This window comes from Thermobia domestica, chromosome 11 (genome assembly GCF_964235325.1).
Source record: "Thermobia domestica chromosome 11, izTheDome1.hap1.1, whole genome shotgun sequence".
In the NCBI taxonomy this organism is placed as follows: Eukaryota; Metazoa; Arthropoda; class Insecta; order Zygentoma; family Lepismatidae; genus Thermobia; species Thermobia domestica.
In genome coordinates this window covers 260,680,005-260,703,686 of record NC_137464.1, presented here as the reverse complement: position 1 = coordinate 260,703,686, position 23,682 = coordinate 260,680,005, and the positions used below count along the sequence as shown (strand labels likewise).

At 34.1% G+C, this 23,682-nt stretch overlaps 1 protein-coding gene across 3 annotated transcripts in view; it reads right to left on the bottom strand.

Moving 5' to 3' along the window:
- LOC145664996 (uncharacterized) overlaps nt 1–20,767 on the bottom strand; it is a 39,714-nt gene extending 18,947 nt beyond the window's left edge. Inside the window, exons 1-2 of one of the 3 annotated variants that reach the window (XM_081732179.1) lie at nt 20,652–20,767; nt 7,140–7,243 (exon numbers count right to left, since the gene is read on the bottom strand). The gene's annotated coding sequence lies outside the window, so the exon portion shown is untranslated. Of the gene's footprint in view, nt 1–7,139; nt 7,244–20,283; nt 20,550–20,577 lie in introns of those variants that run through there. The other 2 variants (XM_081732178.1, XM_081732180.1) reach the window with 2 other exon arrangements.
- Nucleotides 20,768–23,682: the final 2,915 nt, after the last annotated feature.

Sequence of the window (23,682 nt, the reverse complement as noted above, 5' to 3'; positions counted from 1 at the left end):
ACCTATATTGTAAAGATAACTTTCTTACTTCCATCCTATTCGAGTTACCTTCTAATTTTTCACCTTTTTATAGTCTTAACAGCGTGTAATTAAATAACAGTAGAACTAAAATAAAAATCCCATTTAATCTCCTGTCTTTGAACTTTTGCGCTAAGCTTTCAATAAGAATAAGTTGATTTTATGACAAATATTTTATTATGAAATGAACCTGACACATTTACAAACATTGGAGCTATAAAATGGTGATTAAACGAAACTTCTGCAAATACGTAACAAAACTGGGGTCAACTGGAGAGACCGACGACTCATTCGCAACCTGTACATAGGACAACGAATCAAGTTGCGCTTGAAGGAAGAAGAAACCAATAGTGTGGAGATTGAAAAGAGAAGTCAGACAAGGATGTAGTATGTCGTCCCAATTATTCAACATTTACAGTGAATGTTTAATGAAGGAAGCATTAATGGGAACTGGAGATTTCAAGATTGGAGGGCAGATCATCAAGAAGGTCAGGTATGCAGATGATATGGTTATTATAGTTAGAACCGAAGAAAGATTACAGGAGATGATTCACGAAATAGTTGACACAGGAAAACTATATGGAATGGAAATCAACATCGAAAAATCGTAAGGCACGAGAATATCGCGTGGAAATGCGCCCTTGCGGGTCAGAGTAGAGCAAACAGAACTTAAAGTCATGCGTGTTATTTGCAGAATGAATTCTGGTGATTCAACTTTCAAGGTCAATTTCGATCAAAAAATTCCTCAGATAATCAGGTTGTTCCTTATGGTTTGCTTCTCTTCTCCAGGCCAGCACCGTAGCCGTAATTCCAAGTTCATCACCCTTCCCCTCCCCTCTCTCTCTTAAGACCATGTTTTGAAAATTTAATTTGTATGTCTAGACTTGAAGAGAACTACTTGAAAAGTATAGATTTATGCCTGTGATATTAGAGCATTAAGAAAAGAAATACTTTTTTATAACGTGTCCGATGTTAAGGGAAGGATAAATTTGCTTTATTTTTTTCTTTTCAAGATATCACTACTGAAAATAAGCTTATTGGCATGATTCCTACTGAACAGTGAAAAAGAAAGTCAATAATTCAGAAAGTTTCAATAATTTGATAATTGTATCAAAACACACTATTTGGCATTCCGAACATCGTAGAATATGTTAAAAGAATTTTAAGGTTGATACAAACAATGTGGAGATTGGAACAGAAGTCAAATAAAGATGTAGTATGTCGCCCCAATTATTCAACATTTACAGTGAATGTTTAATGAAGGAAACATTAATAGGAACTGGAGATTTCAAGATTGGAGGACAGATCATTAACAAGGTCAGGTATGCGGATGATACGGTTATTATAGCTAGAACTGAAGAAATACTACAAGAGATGATTGACAAAATAGCTGACACTGGGAAACTATATGGAATGGAAATTAACATCGAAAAATAGGAAGTCATCGGAATATCCCGTGGAAATGCGTCCTTACGGGTCAGAATAGCACAAAGAGTATTTGAAGAGGTCGATCATTTCAAATATCTGGGAAGTATTTTGACGAACGACATGCACTGAACCAAAGAGATCATGTCGAGAATTGCCATAGCCAAATAAACAATCAACAAGAAAAGGTCACTCTTAACTAGCAGCCTTAATATTGGGCTAAGGAAGAAACTGGTCAAGCGCTATACGTATATGGAGTATGGGACTGTATGGTTCAAAGACTTGGACATTACGGAAGTTAGAGAAGAAATATTTACAGAGCTTCGAAATGAGGTGTTAGGGGAAGATGGAGAAGATAAAATGGACAGAGAGAGAAACAAACGAAGATGTATTAAAACGGATAGGAGAGAAAAGGACACTTTTCCCAGCATCCTTCGTAGACAGGCCAATGGAACTAGACACATCTTGCGAAGAAACTGTTTTCTTCATATTGCCGTAGCAGAAAATATGGAAGGAAAGCGAGGAATAGGAAGACGAAGAAAATGATCGATGATTTGAGAAATAGAAGAAAATATTGGGAGTTAAAAGAGGAAGTGAAAACCGAGAAACATGGAAGAAACATTTGTAGGCCCAAACTGAAAATTAACAAAAAAGAAAAATAAACCTCATTAGTTCCAGGACCTGCTAAAAGGCAAAATACTTAATAATAATAGCAACGATAAGTAATGCCTATCATCTAAATGCCAAGAGTATTGCTGTGCGTTATTGCAATAAGATAAAACCCAACAAAACCTAATCAATGTTACAGGCAGAATTTACACTATCAAACAGACATCATATTAGTTCTAGAACTCAGTTCTCTCTAACTTGATTTGATTCATATGTTAACTTCTCACAACAGCATCAGATACTATGATATCTAACTTAACTTTGTATCACTTCTCATTTTATATAAATTATTATTACTACTAGTCAAAAGTTTACTTTTACAATGGCCGCCTATTCCACATTATAACAGAAACAAACATTTCATACTAACTTAGTTGTACAGAAACTGTTAATGAAAGGATTTTCGCATAAGATGCCACGAAACCATATCGTTTGTCAGCAAATGCACATTTCCTTTGTACCCAGCCTATTTCTGGGTTTCTTATCAATGCACAAGAATAACACACGAGGTTCGGTTGTATTTTAAAGTTTTGCATTTCTCTTAGAAACTGTTACGACAGTCGAATGCTTAGACTGAGATGCCGTCTGAACGACGCAACATCATGATAAAATAAACGGAGACTCGTTGCATAATCAACTTGCTGCACCCGCAGGAGAAAACACGCAACAAAATTCATGAAGAGGTGTTTGTTATTTATGTAGATGTTTGACATTCATATGACACTGTAAAGTGTTGGAAAACTCACATAAATTTTAGATTTTAGAAAGACAAGGGCCTGATTATTTGACTGGAAACGTGGTTCAGGACCCAAATAACGAATGAGAAAGTGAAGAGCGAATACGTAGAGATAGATTGAAATTCACAGTAATTTTCAGGTACGCACCTTGTGTTCTCCATATAAGAGTGCAACCGATGCTGTAATGACTAACAGCAATAACAACAAAATTAAATGAAATTTTCAAGTTCTACGTCCCACGTTATACCAGCTAGACTAAAGGAAACGGTGATGATAAGAAATTAATGAAATGGCGGAATGAAGAAAGTGGGAGGAAACGGGAGAACCCCAAGAAAACCCACGCACATTGTGTTCGTCCATCACAAAATTCACCTGGCACGAGCTGGGATCGAACCAAGGACCCCATGCACTAGAGGTGAAGGATCTACCACTGATTCACCGCAGTAATAACAATAATTATTTCAATTTTCTTATGAAATATAATGTTAACTTACGCGTCTTTCCATTTTTCATATGCTGAAAGGCACAATTCTTTAAATATCGCATTCGAAAATTAGACAGTGTTAGCAAGTGCTTTCACCGAGAGGAAGGATGCAAAGACAGGCAACTTTTTTCCCACATCTACGTATTTTCCATTGTTCACACTGTATCTATATTCCAGCATATATATTTTATTTCATGTAGGACTGTATGAACATCGTAACAGTTCTGGGGTTTTATCTCATTTACTTTATTCTATCAACTCTCTTCAATGTTATTTACTTACATTATCACCCGACTGCTTTAGCCTACACAAGTTAAACTAAATAGCTTCTTTCATTTTATTTAAATTCATCTCGTTTCAACTTCTCCTTGCCTAAACTGTTCAATTTCATTTTCCTCTTAGAATCGTCCCGCATTATCTATTCAACCATGTTCCCACATAGTTAATAGTTTCGTTACAATATATGTAGATACATACATATACAGTAGACTACGAGTATCCGGCCTGATGTGGCGGAAGGGCAGGCTGGATAAAAAAAAAAAGAAAGAAAAAGAAAAGAAAAAAGAAAGAAAGAAAAAGAAAAATAAAAGTTCTATGAACTCATTAAGCATACCCCAAGAACAATTTACGAAAACAGTATGTATTGAACTGTTATAACAGGAACAGCGGCAAGCGTACTGTATTGAAGTCCGTTACACACTGACGAAACAATGAACAAGAGCAGAACGCTGGTCTTTTCCTGTCACAACTCGTATTTTGTACGCGACACGTAGGAGGATCGTAGCAGATGCCTGCTTCCGGCAATGTTGCCAATGCAACGACTTGCCTTCCTTATTTAATTACAATAACAGAATTCCTACTGATCTGGAGAAATGTATTTCCCTGAGTTTCATGACAGGTGTCAGACGATGTTGACATATAAATAAGGAATAAATAACGTTGAATATTTATATATGAGAACATATATTCTGTACAGACAAATAATAATCAATTGTTCATACGTACATTCCACTTACCTCCCATAAAAATCTGAGCAACGTTCCATACTGTGATTGGTTGGCCAAGCTCAAATTGATGTACTATTAATGTTAGAAAAAAATATATTTTATAAAATTCCCTGACTTTCCCTGATTTCCAGTCTTTCTCCCTGACTTTCATGACCAGTAGAAACTCTGAATAAGAGAAAACTAGGCAGGATAGTCACGAGCCGGATACTCGTGAGTCTACCGTATTTCCAAATTTGATTAAGCAATTTGTGACTAGCTGGTTGCTTTGGAGTTTAGCTTTCCTTTTTATTATATTTTATATTAAGTATTTCATATTTTGATTTATTTAAAAAATATGAATGAAAAATCAAAGTTTTCTTTCTATTGATTCGTATTATTATTATTTTTAATAGCGTATCGGGAAAAACTTAAATAAATATACAAACTTATTACGTCTCACGTCCTCCAGAAATATTGATACATTATCAAACACCAATACACCAATAATTTCGTACGATGAACGGATCTGCTTCCTTCAGGTGAAAGGATAGAAGTTTCAGAAGATACGATCTCTCTCTCTCTCTTTTTTCTTTTCTTTTCTTTTTTCTTTTTTTTTTTCATTTCATGCAACTTGAAAAAATTATTAGGTCTCCACTTATTGAAGTAGATGAAATTTCTGTTAGAATTAAAGGATCACACTTATTTTAAAGTATTTATTTCAGTAGTCATTGTTGTTTAGTCCCCTTTATCAACAAGGAACAATTTCATAGTTTTCCTTATAAGTACACTACGCAACTGATATGTAACTGTCCTTTATTGTGAAAGGACATAACAACGAAGAAATTTTATTTATGCACAAAGAAATTCACTTAATTACAAGCTCACAATACACAAGCATTTGATTTCTTTCCTTCGAGCGCATCCAAAACCAACTGAAAGGAAAATCTGATATGAATAAACAGACTAATCGGTCAGAGAACATTTTGTGCTAAAGGAAAGAAATATCTTATCAAACTGTGTATAAGTATGCATGTGACTCATTACTAATAAAGTCTGTTACTAAGAATTTCATTCTTTGTCAATTATTATGTATGTTCAACTTAGGATTTTTGGTCTAGTAAATAATAATAATAATATATAATTCTCCCTACCATGAAGACTATTTATGAACATTTTAATATATTTGATTATGTGCTCATGCCAGACACAGAGGTATTACCCTCTTTAAGGATCTCTATAGTCTTGATCTTTAGTCCTGAATGACTATAAATAAACCGAATATATTTTTTTTCTGTCCACGGATTAAATTCTAATGTCATCGGTGGTGATAGCTCGACCAGATCTTGACGCGTGAAGGCAGTATAGTTCATGCAGCATTATCCGAATAATTGCCTTTTAATAGTAAATACAAAATAAATATAATGAATTAGGATCATACGAAGGGGAAAAGACAAAAGTGAAAGCAAACAATACAAAATAAATGGCTCAACTCAAAGTAGGATGCATTTACAACTATTACTACAGGTGGCCCCGCTAACGCTCTCGTCTTTGGTGCGAGCGGTCCTGGGTTCGATTCCCGGTGGGGACACGAGGTCGAAAACTGTATAAGTTTTTTTTTTCAGGTCAGCCATCCTGATTAAAGTTTATCTGGGTTTCCTCATTCACACCAATGAGATCAACAGCCTACCTAACATAATGGACCTAGGTCGCTTCCTTCTTTCCCCATTTCGTTCTTCCTTTCCAATTCCCCGGGCACTGTGATCGCTGAGGGATGTCATCCTTCATATCTGTGACGGACTAACATGGCCATAGATGCCGAAAGCCCAGAAATCTAATTCCTAACAACTATTACTACAAAATACGTATACGCATTTTTATTTATGAATATTTAGGACTCATGGCATTATATAGACAGATAGATAAATACTTGAAATAACAGAATTGTGAGCTTGAACGTCCTGCCACACACATATACACCATGAACTTCTGCGTACGCAACTGGTTTTAACTAACCGTGGGGGCGCAACTCTCCTATATAATTGGTGGGCGAGCTCAACCCTTTGGGATTCCCTGACTTTAATGCTTGTTTCTCCCAAGAGTCTCGGTAACGTAATACATAGTATAGTTTAACAATGCTCACTCTTTCTACAACAACAGTATAGATTCTAATAATTTTATTTATTTATTTTTCAACGGAAGTGTAATTTATTACGCACTCCTCGAAATATTTCCAGAGTTTACTTTAATTTATTCTTTCTGCATCAGGCATATAGTACCAGTATTTCGTTTTCATGAAAGTATTTAAACTCGTAAGCTCAAACATACGAGTTACGCTTAGAAAATATTTTATATAACCTGTAAATTCTTTTTCTTGGTTTGTTGGCGGTTTTACGCTTGTATTACAATTTATTTTTTTTATTTATTTAATTTAGATGTTTTCATTAATTCGTATGAATTCAATCTAATAAAGGAAAAGGAATTCATTTGGAATCCTCATTGGTAAATAAAACTCCTTCATTTAAATCTACAACAGTGGAAACTAATCTGTAAGCCCTCTGAATGATTTTTCTTTTCTTTAAGAATACATTGATTTGTTATGGATATGTGTATTACTAACTGTAGGTTTTCTATAAATTGTAGAAGCTACTTTTTACCATTGAGGGTGTATCAGCATTTTTAAGCACTTGAAGAGTAGTGTATATTATATATATATATATATATATATATATATATACAAATTTTAAAAAGAATTTAAAAATGATTCTTCTGGGTTCTGTTTTTAAATAAATAAAAGTTTAAATTTCAAACACTAATTCTTACCTCAAAATTATCGGATGTAGTCTTCCAGTTTTCATTCTGTTACGTGTTGTCATTTTGTATTTAATAAATTCCGACACTTTTCGTTTTCTGTCATTTTATGGCCTCTGAAAAAATAAGAAAAATAGCCAGTAATAAGTAACAAATAATTTTACAATAAAAACTCATACTAAAATACTCATGGATTATGATAAAAATTGAAATAAAATTCCACACCTTATATAAAGCCTACATTTAACGTACAGAATTATTTACATAATTTGATATAAACTACAAAGAACACCTATTAAACTAATTTAGAACTTACTTGAATATTCGAGTATTCAAATGTTGAAACATATGATTGATTTATTTATTTAATGTGTTCTGAGGCTAAGGAAGACGGTGATCATGATAATGAACGAATGGTAAATGAAGAAACTGGGAAAAGTCAGAGATAAACTATGCGCATGTTGTCTGCCCACCACAAAGTCTACTTGCCGCAAACTGAGATCGAACCACGAATCCCAAGCACCAGAGCTGATTTAACTGAGCCACCGCAGGCCTTAATGGGTGATGCTCTTCCTCAGGTCAAGAGATATACGCAAACTTTCATAATTTTATTTATTGTACATCTTGAAAAACATTTATATTCATACAATGTAACCAGGGCTTGGAAAATTTACTCGCCAGTGGCGAGTACCTTTTTACATTTGGCAAGTAAAGTCCGATCAATCAAAAACGCGAATTCAACAATATATAGCAGATGTCTCTTTTTTTTTATTTGAAGAGATATGCCAATAAACTACATGAAGAATGTACTGATATTTAGTATGTCGCAAAGTGATTTTTGTTTATTTGTATAAATATATAAACATTGTAACTGCAAAATGGTCTGGCTAGCAGGGTGGAAAAAAATCATGATTTTTTTAAAAAAAAATCATTTTTGTTGATTTTTTTGATTTAAATCGATTTTTTTGATTTAAATCAAATCTTCCTCCTCGTATAATACAAGTCGCGAACTGAAGAAAAAGCATTAGGAATTAGTATTAAATGCTAATTATGCCATTTAAGTGAAAGTATTGGGGTTGAATTTTGAATTATCCCCAATCGTTAACCTATATCAATCGCAAACAATGTTTCTTAACCCTTTTAAATTATGGCTCTTTTTAAAGGTAAATTATAGACTTTCAATCAAGCAACTACAGCATCATCCCTATTTATCCTAGAATCATAGTACATATATCACTCACTCTCTTTAGAATAGAACAGCTTTTGAAACGGTAACATTCACATTTCCCTATCATGTCCCTGAAGCGGGAAATTTTGAGAGTAATCGGCATTTTTTAAACTTTTTTTTTTTGTTTTAAAATTTTGATCCCCTCTGGACTCTCCTGTGTTAATGCACAGATCTCAAAATCAACTGGGAAATACTAAGGGGTGTACTAAATGTGTGTACAAAATTTCAAGTTATCTTGAAAGCTAGCTTGAATACTAAGGGCGAGGAAAATATTTAACAATGAGCTAAGAACATCCCCACAATGCCCCAGATGACCCGGATGTAATTGAGCTGAGCGAAGCGAAGCTCTTATACTCGGGTTAGCCGTTTGGTTGTCCGCGAACTCCTCCTAGACCGTTTGGCCGATCTCAACCAAACTTAGCACGCTGATAGAGTATGTCGTGCTGAGTGACAACATAGGTCTAAATCAAAAATCCGATGTACCATCGAGGAATAATGACCGAAAAACGCTTCCTCCTAGACAGTTTGGCCGATCTCAAGAAAACTTAGCACGCTGATAGAGTATGTCGTGCTGAGTGACAACATAGGTCGAAATCAAAAATCCGATGTACCATCGAGGAATAATGACCGAAAAACGCTTCCTCCTAGACCGTTTGGCCGATCTCAAGAAAACTTAGCACGCTGATAGAGTATGTCGTGCTGAGTGACAACATAGGTCGAAATCAAAAATCCGATGTACCATCGAGGAATAATCACCGAAAAACGCTTGCATAGACTTAACATGGGGAAAGTCTTCACGCGATTTTTTTGTCAACAATTAAAAATGGCATTTATTATTGCATAATGGCCAGGAATGATTACGTAGTTTAAGCTCGCTCAGCTCATTTCATTGCAATCGGGTACATCCATTGCATTCCTAGTATAACAATTTCCTCAGACATCCCTATTTATCCTAGGATCAGGGTTGGCAAAAACCATGATTTTTATTGAAAAAAAGAAAAAAACAAAAAGTTTTTTTTGTTTAAATCTTTTTTTTTTTTTTTTTTTAAATAATTTGCTTTACGTACTTATACCACATATGGACAGAAACAAGTTTTTTTCGCCTTGGTATTATTATGCAACAACCGGGTTATGCTAGAAGGGGTCACATAAGCCCAAAGTGAAATTCAAACAGCTTCTCGGCTTACATCCGAGAGAAATTATCGTCCGTTTGAACTCGGAACCGGGACTAATTGGTTACAAATGCGATACGTCTGCCGACTCACTCACAAAGGACTCCTGATTTAAAAACGTTGTACTAATCTTTACATACTTGTTAATATAATTGTCAAGAGTCATTTCAGAAGGAAAAAAGATAGTCAGTTGCACAAGTGAAACCATTATACAGAATTACATTTGGATATTTCAAAGTAGTGCAGAGTACAGAAGAACTAATTTAATCCAAGTTAGTTAACAACGACTTTTATTAGTCCAAGTTAAAGAAATACAACGGCGTAATTTGCATATCAGTAAGAAAAGTGAATAAAGATACGAATTATTTGAGTCCACTTTGGCTCTGACCCATTTATACATAAAAGTTACAAAAGATACTTCTGATTTCAATAAATGCCTTTCGTGGGTTTTGTATACCCCCACCTCCCAAGTACGGAATTTCAATGTATTTTATCAGTAGTAAACATTATTAAAACGAAACAATATTTAGAATTTCTTCGTTTGCAATTGCATAACAATAATAACAAACTATAAAAAATCACAAAAGAAACATTCATAAACTTATATATTTTTTTTTAAAAAAAAAGATGCTTTTCCAGTATAATCTCTTTGAGTAATGAATGGGGAATTTAGGTCTGAATATAATACGAATAATATACGGGAGTGAAACGTGATAACCCACAAATGTGTGTTCATCAAGCTTTTACGAACTCACTTTTACGAACATTTTTCGTTTTTTGGTTTAAACCAGCCAACCTTGCCTATGATAATGATTTGTACATTATTCACATCATAATAAAACAAATTTTCAAACGGTACCCTTCAAATGTCTCCGTCATGTATTTGGGGCGGGTTAATCACGAAAAAGGAATTTTTTGTTAAAAATATAATTAAAAAAAAATACCTCTGTGGATCCTTCCCCCTGTTTTAAGGCAGAGATCTGAAAAATATTGAGGGGTACATTGAGTAAATGTGCAAAATTTCAATCTTGTAGGTGCAAAAGTAAGCCAGCGAAAAATAATATTCCCCAAATATCCCAGATTTCCGTATAAAACAGGATCTCAGGTAACAGTTTCCTGAGACATCCCTATCTATCCTAGGAGCATAGTACGTACATAATTTTCTTCAGAATAGAACAGCCTTTCAAACGGTACCATTCATATGTCTCTATCTGAGGCGGAAAAATCACGAAAAAATCTATTTTTGTTAAAAAATATCCTTTTTAAAAACATTTTTGCCCTTCTGGACCCCGCTGTTTCCACACAGAGATCTGAAAATTATTAAGGGGTGCACTGAACGAGTGTGCACAATTTGTCTTCTGAATGCAAAATGTAACCCGCCAAAAAATAATACGCATAACAAAATATACCTTTTTAAATTTATGATGTCATCACACACTATGCCTCAACGCAGAAAGGCGTGAAAGCGTATGTAACGTGTTCTAAAATGCCTCCAGTCTTGAAGAAAACGAAGTAAAAAGCCTTATTGGTACTTTTTTAATCGAATAATGAAGATTCTACCCTATTACCTAAAAATAGGTGATATAGTTTAAAAGATTAAGCATTAAGGAAAAAAGTACAGCAATGTTTATCAAAATGACACTTTTTTTCCACAGAAGTTACTGATATTTGGCAGGGGCCTATTTTTAAAAACTCAGAACTAGCTTGCGGCATGAAATACATAAATTTCGCCTAAAGTTATAAAATTAAAAAAAAAAAAAAAAAAAATGGAGAGAGGATAGGCCCCTCTAAATACACCTTATTATCTGGGAACAAACAAACAGACACGCACAAAAAAGAATTTTCGTCTTAAAAGTTGATGGTGATTTCCCCGTTGGAATAGTTAACGATTTTAAAACCCAAACACAATGTTACGAAAAGAAGAAAGCAGGATTGCTCCGTTCCCTGTTCAAAACGGGATTTTCCCTAATCATCCTCTGCATGACACTTGTTTTCATACTATACTGTACCTTTGAGTCTCATTGTATTATGATTATTAACTTCCATAATCAAAAGAACAGAACAGAAACTGGATTTTACTTATTTTCACTTTAAATTAATTTATTTCGAAATTCGATTTAAATCAACGATTTTTATTTAAAAAATCAAGTGATTTAAATCTTGATTTAAATCAGACTAATTTAAATCAATCCACCCTGCTGGCTAGTAGATTGTTTTGGCTGGCGAGTACCTGCAACGAAGATTTTTCAATCCCTGAATATAACAATATGCTAAATATCGTCTGTAACTTTTGTATTTTGCTGGAAGTTACTTTTGCTTCAAGACATATATATATATATATAAAAAAAAAAAAATGTACGTGAAGTACAGAGTATGCATAAAGTGTTTTATTTCCAGGAATTGTGGAAGTCTTTTAAAAATTTTTCCCTAGGCCTCGCGAAACGTGATAGAGATTTCTATTCCCTACTTGCTGAAGATCAATGTTGCCTGAATTCTTCCCCCTCTAACCTTCTCTTTCTTTTTTTCTTTATAAAAAATACTAGGTTCAAGTTAGTTTTCCTCGTAAGAAAACATACTCACTACATTATGTGTGAACAGAAGAACACCACCACAGAGGAGGAAAAATGACATGAAATCTGTAAGTTTTAAGTCCCATGATTATGCCGGTTAGGCTAAAGGAGACGGTGATTATGAGAAATGAATGAAACGGTGGAATGAAGAAAGTGGGAGGAAACGGAAGAACACCGAGAAAAACCACGAGCACGGTGTTTCTCCACCACAAAGTCCACACGGCGCCAGCTGGGATCGATCGGTGTTAGGGACCCCGAACGCCGGAGGTGAACGCTGTACCACTGAGCCACCGCGCTTCCACCACTGAGGAGGAAACAAGCTCATATGCTTCCGAGGACCAGCGAAGGATTGTAGGAGCGAATATGAGTAATGGGTGCGGAAAAGGCCTGCAACTCCGTCCAGAAGTTGGTAGGCTTGAGGAAGGAAATGCCTCATTTTGGAAATATAGTCATGGATTTCAACATTGGAGTATTTTGTTTTATGGCAAAAATGATAAGTTGTAGCGAAAAAAGTTTTTTATTTATTTATATCTATTCAGGTTTCATTCTTCTGTTAACCTTCTATTTAATTGGAAATGGCAGACAAACAATTTTCGATTTCAACGTTGATTGCCATAAAATAAATACAGTTATATACAGCGAAATTTTTTTTTTTTCGTAATCGATCCAGCGACGCAATAATAGGTTCCGTCATCTCCAGAATTCTCTATTCAAGCCCATTTTGGAAAAAAATCAGCCTTTGCGATTTCAACGTTACATACGGCAATAAACAGTGAGAAGCTGTATTTTGAATCAATTCTGCTTCCCAAGAATAAATTTCACTTTTACCCCTATTTTTCTGGATTCAGTGTCCGAGGAACCAAAGAGGTTTTACCTTTGATACTATCCCTCCATTTCAACCAAAAGTATCAGATGCATTATTTCGAGTTCCAATATTAAATTTGCATAGTTCGGAAGTCACTGTAGTTTCCTACTGTGAGACGTAAGTCACTTGTCATTCATAAATACACAGTACAAGGAAAATCGGGAGATTCCTCCCATTTCATCATTCGCGTACAATTACCCAATCCAACTAGTATTGGCGTTCATTAACCCTTGAAAATCACAGCAACACCACATACAGAAGAAAACCTTTAAGTATTGGACTGTTTTCTTCTTAGTTACACTGCAACTGCGTGTTTACTATGCAACCCTTCTTACATATCAGGGTCGGCAAAAACCATGGTTTTTATTGAAAAAAACAAAAAACCCGGCTTTTTGGTTTAAACCAGTTTTTTTGGTTTAAACCAGGTTTCTTTGGTTTAAATAATTTGCACTATGTATTTATATCACATATCGACAGAAATAAGTTCGTTCCGCTTTGTGTTATTGTGCAACAACCGGGTTATGCTGGAAAAGGTCACATAAGCTTAAAGCGGAATCCAAATCGCTTCTCGGCTTACATCCGGGAGAAATCGTCCTCCATTTGAACTCGAAACCGGGACTATTTGGCCACAAATGCTATACGTCTGCTGACGAGACTTAGACTCTGTAGCGATTTCCAATACGCTACATTATTTTTATGATATATATATATATATTAAATTGTGGTGTTGTGAAGTAAATTTACTGTTTAAAAAGGGCAGAGAAAGAAATTGATTAAAGTATTTTTTTAAAAAAAAAGAATTGTAATATGTAGGAAGGAATTCGTTTTGTTTTTCTTTCTTTCGCTCTTATTTCTGTAAAAGCTTGAAGTTGTAAGCGAAACACCTTTTCTTTTCGTTAGCTGTGTGTTTGAATGACGTAGCACGGGAAGACGAGATAGTGAGTGACACGCCCCCTTTTGTGGCTTCGGTTGCCTCGTGCTAGCTATGCCTCGTCACTTGGTTTGAAGGCGATACGGGGAACAAGTGGAAGATTACGTACATGCAGCAGTGTTTGGTTAAAGTCGGGAAATTCGTATTACATTTTCTCTTTCCTTGTCAGTGCAAAAATATAAAATATAAAATACCGTGAACTAATGTAGTGATTGTGGAGTGTTTTTTTCTTTTTTAAAAAATGTATGAAGAAGTAACTTAACGTCAGTTTGCTTCAGTTTGATACTGCAAAATTGTTAGGCTATGTAGGCTGTCTCAATTTAATCAAAGTTAAGTTAGGACTCCTCTTATACCGTCTTGTTGCTAGAAATTAACAAAGTTAACAATTAATAGTGAGATTAATTTCTAAAAGTGAGATTAAAAAGAAAGAAAAAAATTATTTTTAAAAAAAAGTGAGCTTGTAAAGAATAAGTAATTTCTAAATGATATTTCTACTTACTTCTAAGTTTTAAAAATTGGAATTAAACTACGTAGTGGAATGGTAATGCTAATACGTAAAAGAGTGCCTAAACACGTTAGTGGGTGTAAATTGAATTAGGTAATTTTTCGCTAGGAGTAGTGGTTAAAGAGGTCAAAACTAATTTAATAAATGGTAAATTCTAATTGAATAAATTTAACGAGACTACATAGGGTGCTTCAAGAGGAGTAGGGGAATAAATTACAGTACCAGTTTGATCGAATTGAGGTAGAAATTACGTTAAATTTAGACTTATTAAAGGAAATTACTTAACTGTAAAATTTACATAGTAAGATTATACAGAGCGTTTTAAAATTAATAAGCACTGAAATAATTAAATTTATTGCTAAATCGTGTTGCACTATAGTAGAAGAAAGACAAGGTCTTAGACTGTGGAACCAGCAGATGATTGGAGCCTTTGGGGTAAAAAATAATCTCTCCTTTTCTGTTTCTAATTTTCCAAATGTGAAGTGGTAAGTACTTAATTTATTTTTTTTATTACTTAGAAACAGTAGAAATAGTCACTGGGTGTTGAATGCACACGTTAAAAAAGAAATCTTAAAGTATACACTGAATCTTTTGAGCCAAATTTCTCCACATCGATTACATTTAAATTTAATAAATTTGTAACAAAGAAAAGGTGTTCGCAATTCAAGCTTATAACTTCTCTATTGGTCATTAAATGTTTGGTTTTATAGTCCAAATTAAACTGATTTAAATACAATGATTTTCACTCCTGATACTATATATATCGTTGAAAGATTAGTAATTGTTAGCTATTGTTATTGTTTGGCTACATTTAATTGTATATTGTAACTTAAATCTAAAAATTTTTGAAGCTAATTAAAACTGTCCCAAAAATTTAATTTATCTGTTTAATTACTATGTTTTTTGCATTCACCAACCAGTTTTTTTTATTGTATGAACGAGAGAGAGTGGAGTGCTATAATATTAACTATTTGCCTTTCATTTTTTTATTTTTGGGAGGTTTTCAGGTACGCTGCTGCTGTAAATTTTTCACTGGTTCAGAGTCACTCGCGATTACTTTTTGGTTTTTGTTTTTTTTTTAATTAATTTTCTCAAGCCATATAGTAATTGCGATACCGAAAAGTGACGCTTCGAATAAACCAAGTCAATATATTTTTTTTAAATTCTTTTGATGAAGTTCAGGTTGATTACCTAGATTTTTTTTTTAAATTGAGATGCTATTTCAATTCCGAACCAGCGGGTATATGGTATTATAAATTGGATCAGTCGAGATATTTATTAATGTTTCACTAATGTACTAAATGCTACAACTCCTGATAAAAATACATTGTACTGATCTTTACATACTTGTTAATATAATTGTCAAGAGTCATTTCAGAAGGACAAAAAGAGAAACAGTTGCACAATTGAAACCATTATACAGAATTACATATGGACAATTTCAAATTGCCGAGTACAGAAGAACAAATTTAGTTCAAGTTAGTCCATAACGACTTCTATTAGTCCAAGTAAAGAAACACAACGAATAATTTGCATATCAGTAAGAAAAGTGAATAAAAAAACGAATTATGTAAGTCCACTTTGGGTTACCCATTTATACATAGATACCAAATATGCTTCTAATTTCAACAAATGTCTCTCGTGGGGTTTGTATGACCTGCCCCAAAAAGTATGGTATTTCGATATATGTTATCACTAGTAATCATCATTAAAATGAAACAATTTAATGATTAATTAATTAGAATTTTTCTTTGATTACAATTGCACAACAATAATAATAAACTATAAAAAAAAAAAATCACAAAAGAAACGTTCATAAACTTATAAAAATACAAAAGTTGCTTTTGTAGTATAATCCTTTTGAGTAATGAATGGGGAATTTAGGTCTGAGTATAATACGAATTATATACGGAAATGAAACGTGATAACCACAAACGTGTGTTCATCAAGATTTTAAGAACACTTACACTTTTATGAACATTTTTCGTTTTTTTGGTTTAAACCAGCCAACCCTGTTACATATGCAGTTACGCTAACACATACACATGAAAACACACCATCTCTCCCCTCAAAAGTCATATTTGCTACAAACAATGCTCCTCTTATTTCTTTATGCCTATTAACCGTACATCAATGAAGCTTGACAAATAAATTAGAGAATTTATGGCATTACTTATACGTCATAATTTATAAAATATATAAATAATGCCATGGATAGCCTGTATTTATGTATTGTATGTTGTATGCATATAACAGAAACAAAGGATTATAATTAAGTTGTTAATATTAAGTACTGCTGCTACTACGCATATACTACAATTTAAAAGTGCGGGGTCTGTAGCCTGCTTTAAAAATAAGAAAAGAAGTCTGCACTCTCAAGTAATTGGGAAAAACTGACCCAGGCAATATTTTTCAGGGTACCTTTCGTGCAAATACCTGATTCTGGGGATCCAATAGAGGTGCCTAAATTAAAAAAAAAAAGTTTGTAAATTTTCCCCGACTTTCTGGATCTTGAAAGAAATATGTTGTCATCCGAATGCGGGTTTCATTCTGGAAACAATGATGCACAAACCATGAACTTACCTTAATTAAGTATAGTAGAAGTTTTTTGTAATATTTTTTTTTTTTTTTTTTAGTTTGGTTTTTCAAAATGGCGGGACATGGATGAAGTTCATAGCTTCTAAAAAAGTTGAATGAAGAAATGAAATGAACTTGCTAGTTTACCGCCCACGCATATTCCCTTTAGGTTAAATAAAACGGATGATTAAAGAAAGCTAATGATAATGAAAGAATTGATGAATGACAATCTGGGATAGAGATGCGCACGAGACGAGTCGAGACAGGATTTTCCTGACAAAATTCGAGTCGAGACACGGCCCTTCCAATAGTGAAATATACATTTTTCGAGTCGAGACGTCACTTTTACAGCACATTTTCGAGACGAGACAGCCACAAATCTTGTATCGTGCGCATCCCTAATCTGGGAGGAAACGGGAGAAAATCCACGAATATGATTCTGAATATTTCAATGAAACTTAACACAGAGCATGTACTACTTTTCGTGATACGTTTTGTGCAAGTATCTGAAAGTTGGGCCTCGATAGGGACACCGAAATTTTCATCTAAAAAATAATAAAAAAATAAAATCATGAACTTATGGAACGTGACGTACGCGTAGCGTCCTTTTCAAAAACTGCTTCATTCTTAAGGCAATCACGTTCGAACCATGAACCTATGATAATTACACTTCATTTGATACAAGTTATGATTTCTGACAGTTGCTTTCCTCTGTTTATTCCTTCCTGCACGCGGTCATAACAGGCAGGCAACAACTGTTCGTATGGCACCAGCACGTTAAGCCAATTATAGTGCTTTATTTCTCTCGCTCTCCAATGGTAAACATTCCATCATTTCCGCACGTTACCAAGTTGAACATAAACAAGTGCACATTGTGTTAGTCGAATGTCAACTTGAGTAGTGAACCTGCTGGTTATTGACATCGTGTGCGCAGCGAGCTGTCAGAAGGGCAAATATTATCAATTGCAATACAGGATTTATATATATATATATATATATATATATATATATATATATATATATATATATATATATATATATATATATATATATATATATATATATATATATATATATTTCAGAACGTTTAAATATTTATCGAAAAAGTCTTTGCGGCCGTATGTCAACGAAACTTCCCAACATATGGCATTGGACAGGTAGTGGTGCTTTAGGAATCTTCTGCAAGTGTCACTGGGGTCCCGATAAGAGCGACCACGAAGAAAGAAGAAGAAGAAAAAAAACATATCTTTCGGGAAAATCTTCCCGAATTCTGCATCCGTACGGAATGTATATGATATCTGAAAGGCTGATTCACCTGAGATCAATTACGTACGAGTAATGAATTTAAGATAGTAGTAAAAGTCTTTTAAAAAAATGATTTTAAAGGGTTAGTACTGCCACCGGCTTGTCCAATCACAATTGTAATCCGAAAGAATCAATACCGATCCCACGGAAAAGAATGGTGTGCGGTTACTCAGAGAGCAGACTATAGAGCGTAATAGTTAACGGACCTGCACGGTAAGCAGGTAACCCGAGCTCGATTTCCGGATCAGAGTTGCATCTTTCACTCTGACTTTTCATTGAATTTCCACCACAGCAGATACGGTGTACGGAATATATGCTGATTCCTCACATTTTCTTCTGTACCAACTCAATCTAGTTCATTTGAGCAATGTAGAAGTGTATCCTTATGAATTATAGATAGACTACGTATTTCATTTTATGCTGGATCGCTAGCTTACTTGAGAAATCCACATGCGTCTTTCAAGAGAAATGTCAGAAGTCATAAACTGAAGTCTGTACTAAACGTTTCACAATTATGCCCTGTAGGCTAAAGGAGCCAGATGATTAATGCAAGTGAATGATTATGAAAAAAAGGTAATGAAATGATAATGTAGGAGAAAACGGAAAACTCCCGTGAAAACCCATGAAGACGTTGTCTACCACGAACTTCAACGGTCTGGGAGTGAACCAGGTACCTTTCGCAATAGCAATAAGTGCTGAACTACTAACTGTATTCAGTAGTATTACATAACTAGTTGCATTTTTTGAAGAAAGAAAAAAAAACATAAGCGGTGATATCTTCCCCATACTTTTTCTGCATTGTTTGAATACTCTTGTTTTGGGTTAATTGATGTATCGCCGGACCAATTTCAGGAAATTTACCGGGTCAATTGGGAAATTTATTTAAGTTTGTGAGGAAGAATGAGTGAAAGTCTGGTAAGGAGAATAGTAAAAGTTAAAAAAAAATGGTTGTTTTTGATGTTATAAGCAGCACTGTATGTGGAGGCGGATGGACTATTTCGCGGAGAGGTACACTTGTTTTACTATACGGATCCATAGATTATAAAAGGGGCACGAAAAATTTGGGCGTCTTTAATTTGCCCATTTCATGTCGAGAACAGAACCCAACTAACCCTGCGGGGCTTCTAACCCGTTCCTACTACTACTATTTATATTATGGATCCATATAGTAAAACTACACGCCTAATAACGTAATGTAATGCAACCAAATATAATTGAATGCAGTACATTTTGGTGCTTTTTTCGATTTTCAAATTGGTCCGGCAATACAGCAGTAATGCCCTTGTTTTTCGCGCCAAAGCCCTAACAAAATAATGATATTGAATTTTTTTTTTATTTTTTTTTTTTTGGTCAAACTTCTACTGCGACACTGATAAACATCATCATTACGCTTTATTTTTCTAAATCCATAATTCATTAACATTAATTGCTGCCTGGACCTAAACAATTCAAGGCTGATATTTAGTATCTCCCCCAATCTTGCACATATAAGATTTACAGACTGTTACTTACTTTACAAAATATAGCTGAGCTTGGGACAGCTGGCGAAGGGAGTTAGAAGCCCCCAGGGCCCTTGTACTTCTATCTTTATCACAATTTACACAAAAACAAGGTACTCGGTTCTTGAACAATGGAACGAGTTGGGGGAGATACTAAATGTCATCCCAATTCAATATCGCGTGAAGATAAGCCTTGTACTATAAAAATGTAAAGTTCTAGATTAAAGCTATATTTTTTGCTTTCTACCCCGTTTTAATATATTGTACATCTCACTGATGTACTCACACAAAAAGTGTTAAAAATATACACTGCACACGTTCAGAACTGCAATTTATCTCTTTGTGAAGTTCTGTTTATACCATGCCAACTGAGTAAAAGTATATACCTTATAGTTTTGTTTAATTTACAATACTATACATTCAAGACGGAAGTCATTCTGATACAAAACACTAGAACAACTTAATTTTTACGAAATAACAACGCAATGCAATGCAATGCTGTACCATTCTTAGCTGAAAATCTACCGTACACACATTCGATAATATTAAACATCGGTACTTCTACCAAATGTCTCTCCTTTTGATAACTGTTTTGATGACGGAAAACCATCTCAATAATAATACTGTTACTTCTGGATTGAAACTTCCAATTATTGTTTATTTTCAAATGTGGGACACAATAATAGGAATTCGATGAGATCTTTTACAGACATCTCATCTGACATCTCGTACCAGAGTTAACAAGACCACACATGTGTGTTTTGAACGTACACAAGCTATTACACACTGGACACTTACTGTTTCCTAATATTACATTAAATCAACCAATTTACGCATTTCCCTCCTTTCACATTACAGCTATATAAACTTACACTTTCTCAAGCCATACTATATGAAAACACCTGCTGTGCTGAGTGATGCGCAATTGTTCCTTAACTACGTTACAAGGCGTGACCTCTTTAGGTGAAATCCATAATGAACAGCAGTGCTTACGCATTTTACTGTTCCAAATAACTTTCATTTACATTAAGTTGAATCCATACCGGCACGTAATTTAATGTCAAATTCTTTATAAGATATTAGCAATTAAACATATTTTCAAAAATGTTATCACATTAATAAGTTGAAGATCAATTTTTGTAAAATATTTTGACGCACTTCAACGTGTGCATGGAAGGACTTTATTCTTTTTAATGCATAAACAAATACAATGAGAAAGCGAGAAAGCAGTAAAACCTAACTGGCTAAAGTTTTCTTAATACTTTCATCTCAAAACATTTATTTTATAAAAGATACCATTAATTCATATATTTTACAACATTTTTTTAAAGATGCACATTAACACGGTATCCAGATGCATTGTGAAAAAAAAAACAGTACGAAGAGGTAAAATTTATTTACATAATTTAAAATGTTATATTCCAATAAGCATGAAACACCATAATAGATTAGCACAAAACAAACTAATTGTTGCCTCAAAATTTTACTTGTTAAAAGATTTTTTTTTTTTAATCGAGAAAGCTCTAAACCAGAGCCTATAAGAACCCACGAGTTTTCAGTATAAATTTTTACTATTTTCTGTATTACATCTGTGTATTGAGGAGTAGTACGAATTAAGTTAGTGATATTGGAGGGGGTACTGATATTGATAGGGTTGCCAGATGTCCCGTTGTGCAGTGAAAGAATTGCCTGTCCCGAAAAAGGCTTTCAAGACGTACCTAGAGGAAAGGGGGGCAAAGTGGATATATGAGGCAAAGCGAATAACGCAATTTACAGTCAACTGAAAACAGAGGATAGGAAATGTTTGCCTCAGTTTATGACGTCACTAGTGAAAGAAGAGAAGGACATTACTGTTTTGTGCTTACGTGTTGTTCTTTAGACGAGAGAGGAGAAAAAAAGAAAATGCGCATTTTGCTAAAAAAATTCAAGACGTAAGGATTTTGAAATATTTTCTTACTGTTGCGTTGAATGTTTGCGAGCACACTATGCATGGACAGGGTGGGATCTTACCTTTGTTATCATGTTTGAGAATTATCGTAAATACGTCGTCCATATGCTGTAGACAGTCTTTTGTCTCGTGGTAGTGTGGGGCAAAGAGAATAATTTTAGAAGGGGCAAAGCGAATAGCGATTCACTTTGCCCCAAGTATACGTTGCAACACAGCTAATTTGAATATTGAAATTCATATTGAATTTGTTCAGTTAACTTTCAAAATCACCAGAAGGAGACGGTAGTTACCAATGCAAGTTCTGTCATGAATATTATTCAGATCCACTTAATGAAGACTCGATTCAGTGTTCTATTTGTCTGTCATGGTTTCACGAAAACTGTACCGATTATTATAAGGGACAAGACATTTACATTTGTGATCTGTGTAAACCAAGCGTGTGATGTGATATTATTTTCAGCCTTAAGCCTTATTATTGTTTTTTTTTTTTTTTCAATCTGTTTGCTGCTACGTAGACTGTAGTCATTAGGGTTACTATAGATTGAAAGAAACTAAATACTAGATGCCTACTTGATAAGAAAAAAGACTTCTATGGACTTGGGCTTTTTAAACATATTTAGGGATCATGTATATGCAAGCTTTGTCTAGACTTAATTCTATATTTAAATGTGTTAGGCTAATACTCACAAAATATTAAACATTTTGATCTTCTGGTAGGTAAAGCAGTTCATTTAGGTGTCATTCTTTTACGATCTTAAACTGTGTACATATATATTGTTCTTCTATACAATTTCTATTTTGCATATCTGTATTAAACCTGACTTTCAATGGATGAGTTTTTGCTTATTCACTTTGCCCCACTATCATGATCCGCTTTGCCCTAACGGTGGGGCAAAGTGAATAAATTGCAGTAGTTCAGTAATTAAGCAATATCATTTATGTATATGCAATTCTAGTTACTATTGTATTGTTATTTGAAAGTTTAATAATCATAAAATATTTCCTCAAAATTTTGGTTTCCTAGTCTTAATTTTAGTTGCCATTTGAGGCCCTTGAAGTTAAGTGATCCTCTTTGCCCTCCTTTCCTATATTTGTCCCGGTTTTCGTTCTTCAGATTTCAAACTGCAAGAACTACTATACCCTCAAGAATAGTATATCTCATCTGAGAATGGGCGGTTTTTCGAAAGATTTGTGTAGTCAATTAATATTACTAAGCAAACAACAAGGAGTTGGAAAAACACGTCCATTTTTTCGTTCTATGGGTTATTTAACTTCCAGAGGGAGAAAAAAGGATTTTAAAAATAGTCAAGACGGGGTATATGTTAATTTATTGAACATCACTTTCACTAGGAAAGAACGTGGTGTATAATATGTTTTCATCCTGCCCGAGCGCAAGTGTTCTTTTGAGGAGAAATATTCAGTGGAATGGTCGTTTATAAAACTGGGAAGAAATGACTATGAAGTGGAGTGTAAAATGTGTAAATGCTACATTAATATAGCACATGGGGAAGAATGGATATCAAAGATCACATAGCATGAAAAGTATAAATCAAACATGTATACTGCTAGCACTTCGAAAAGACTACACAGTTTTGTTCCCAAATCTTCCGAACAGAAAAAAAAGTGGTACAAGCGGCTGAATTAACAATGTGCTTCCATACAATGAATTATAATGTGTCATTTAAACCGATGGATTATACTAGTAAGTTAAATTGTAAAATTTTTAGTGACTTCAAAACAGCAATAAATATTGCTTTAGGGAGAACTAAAGCAACAGCGTTGTGAATTTAACTTAAATTCATTTATTTGTCTTGCCAAATTTTAAATTAGTATTTCTTTCAGGATAGTGTTTCTGACTCAAGTCATGACGCAACAAAGAAAAAAGCATCCCTTCAATCACAAATTGAGGGTGTGTCGTAGTAGGCGCAATATTGAAGACCTGTTACACAACAAAT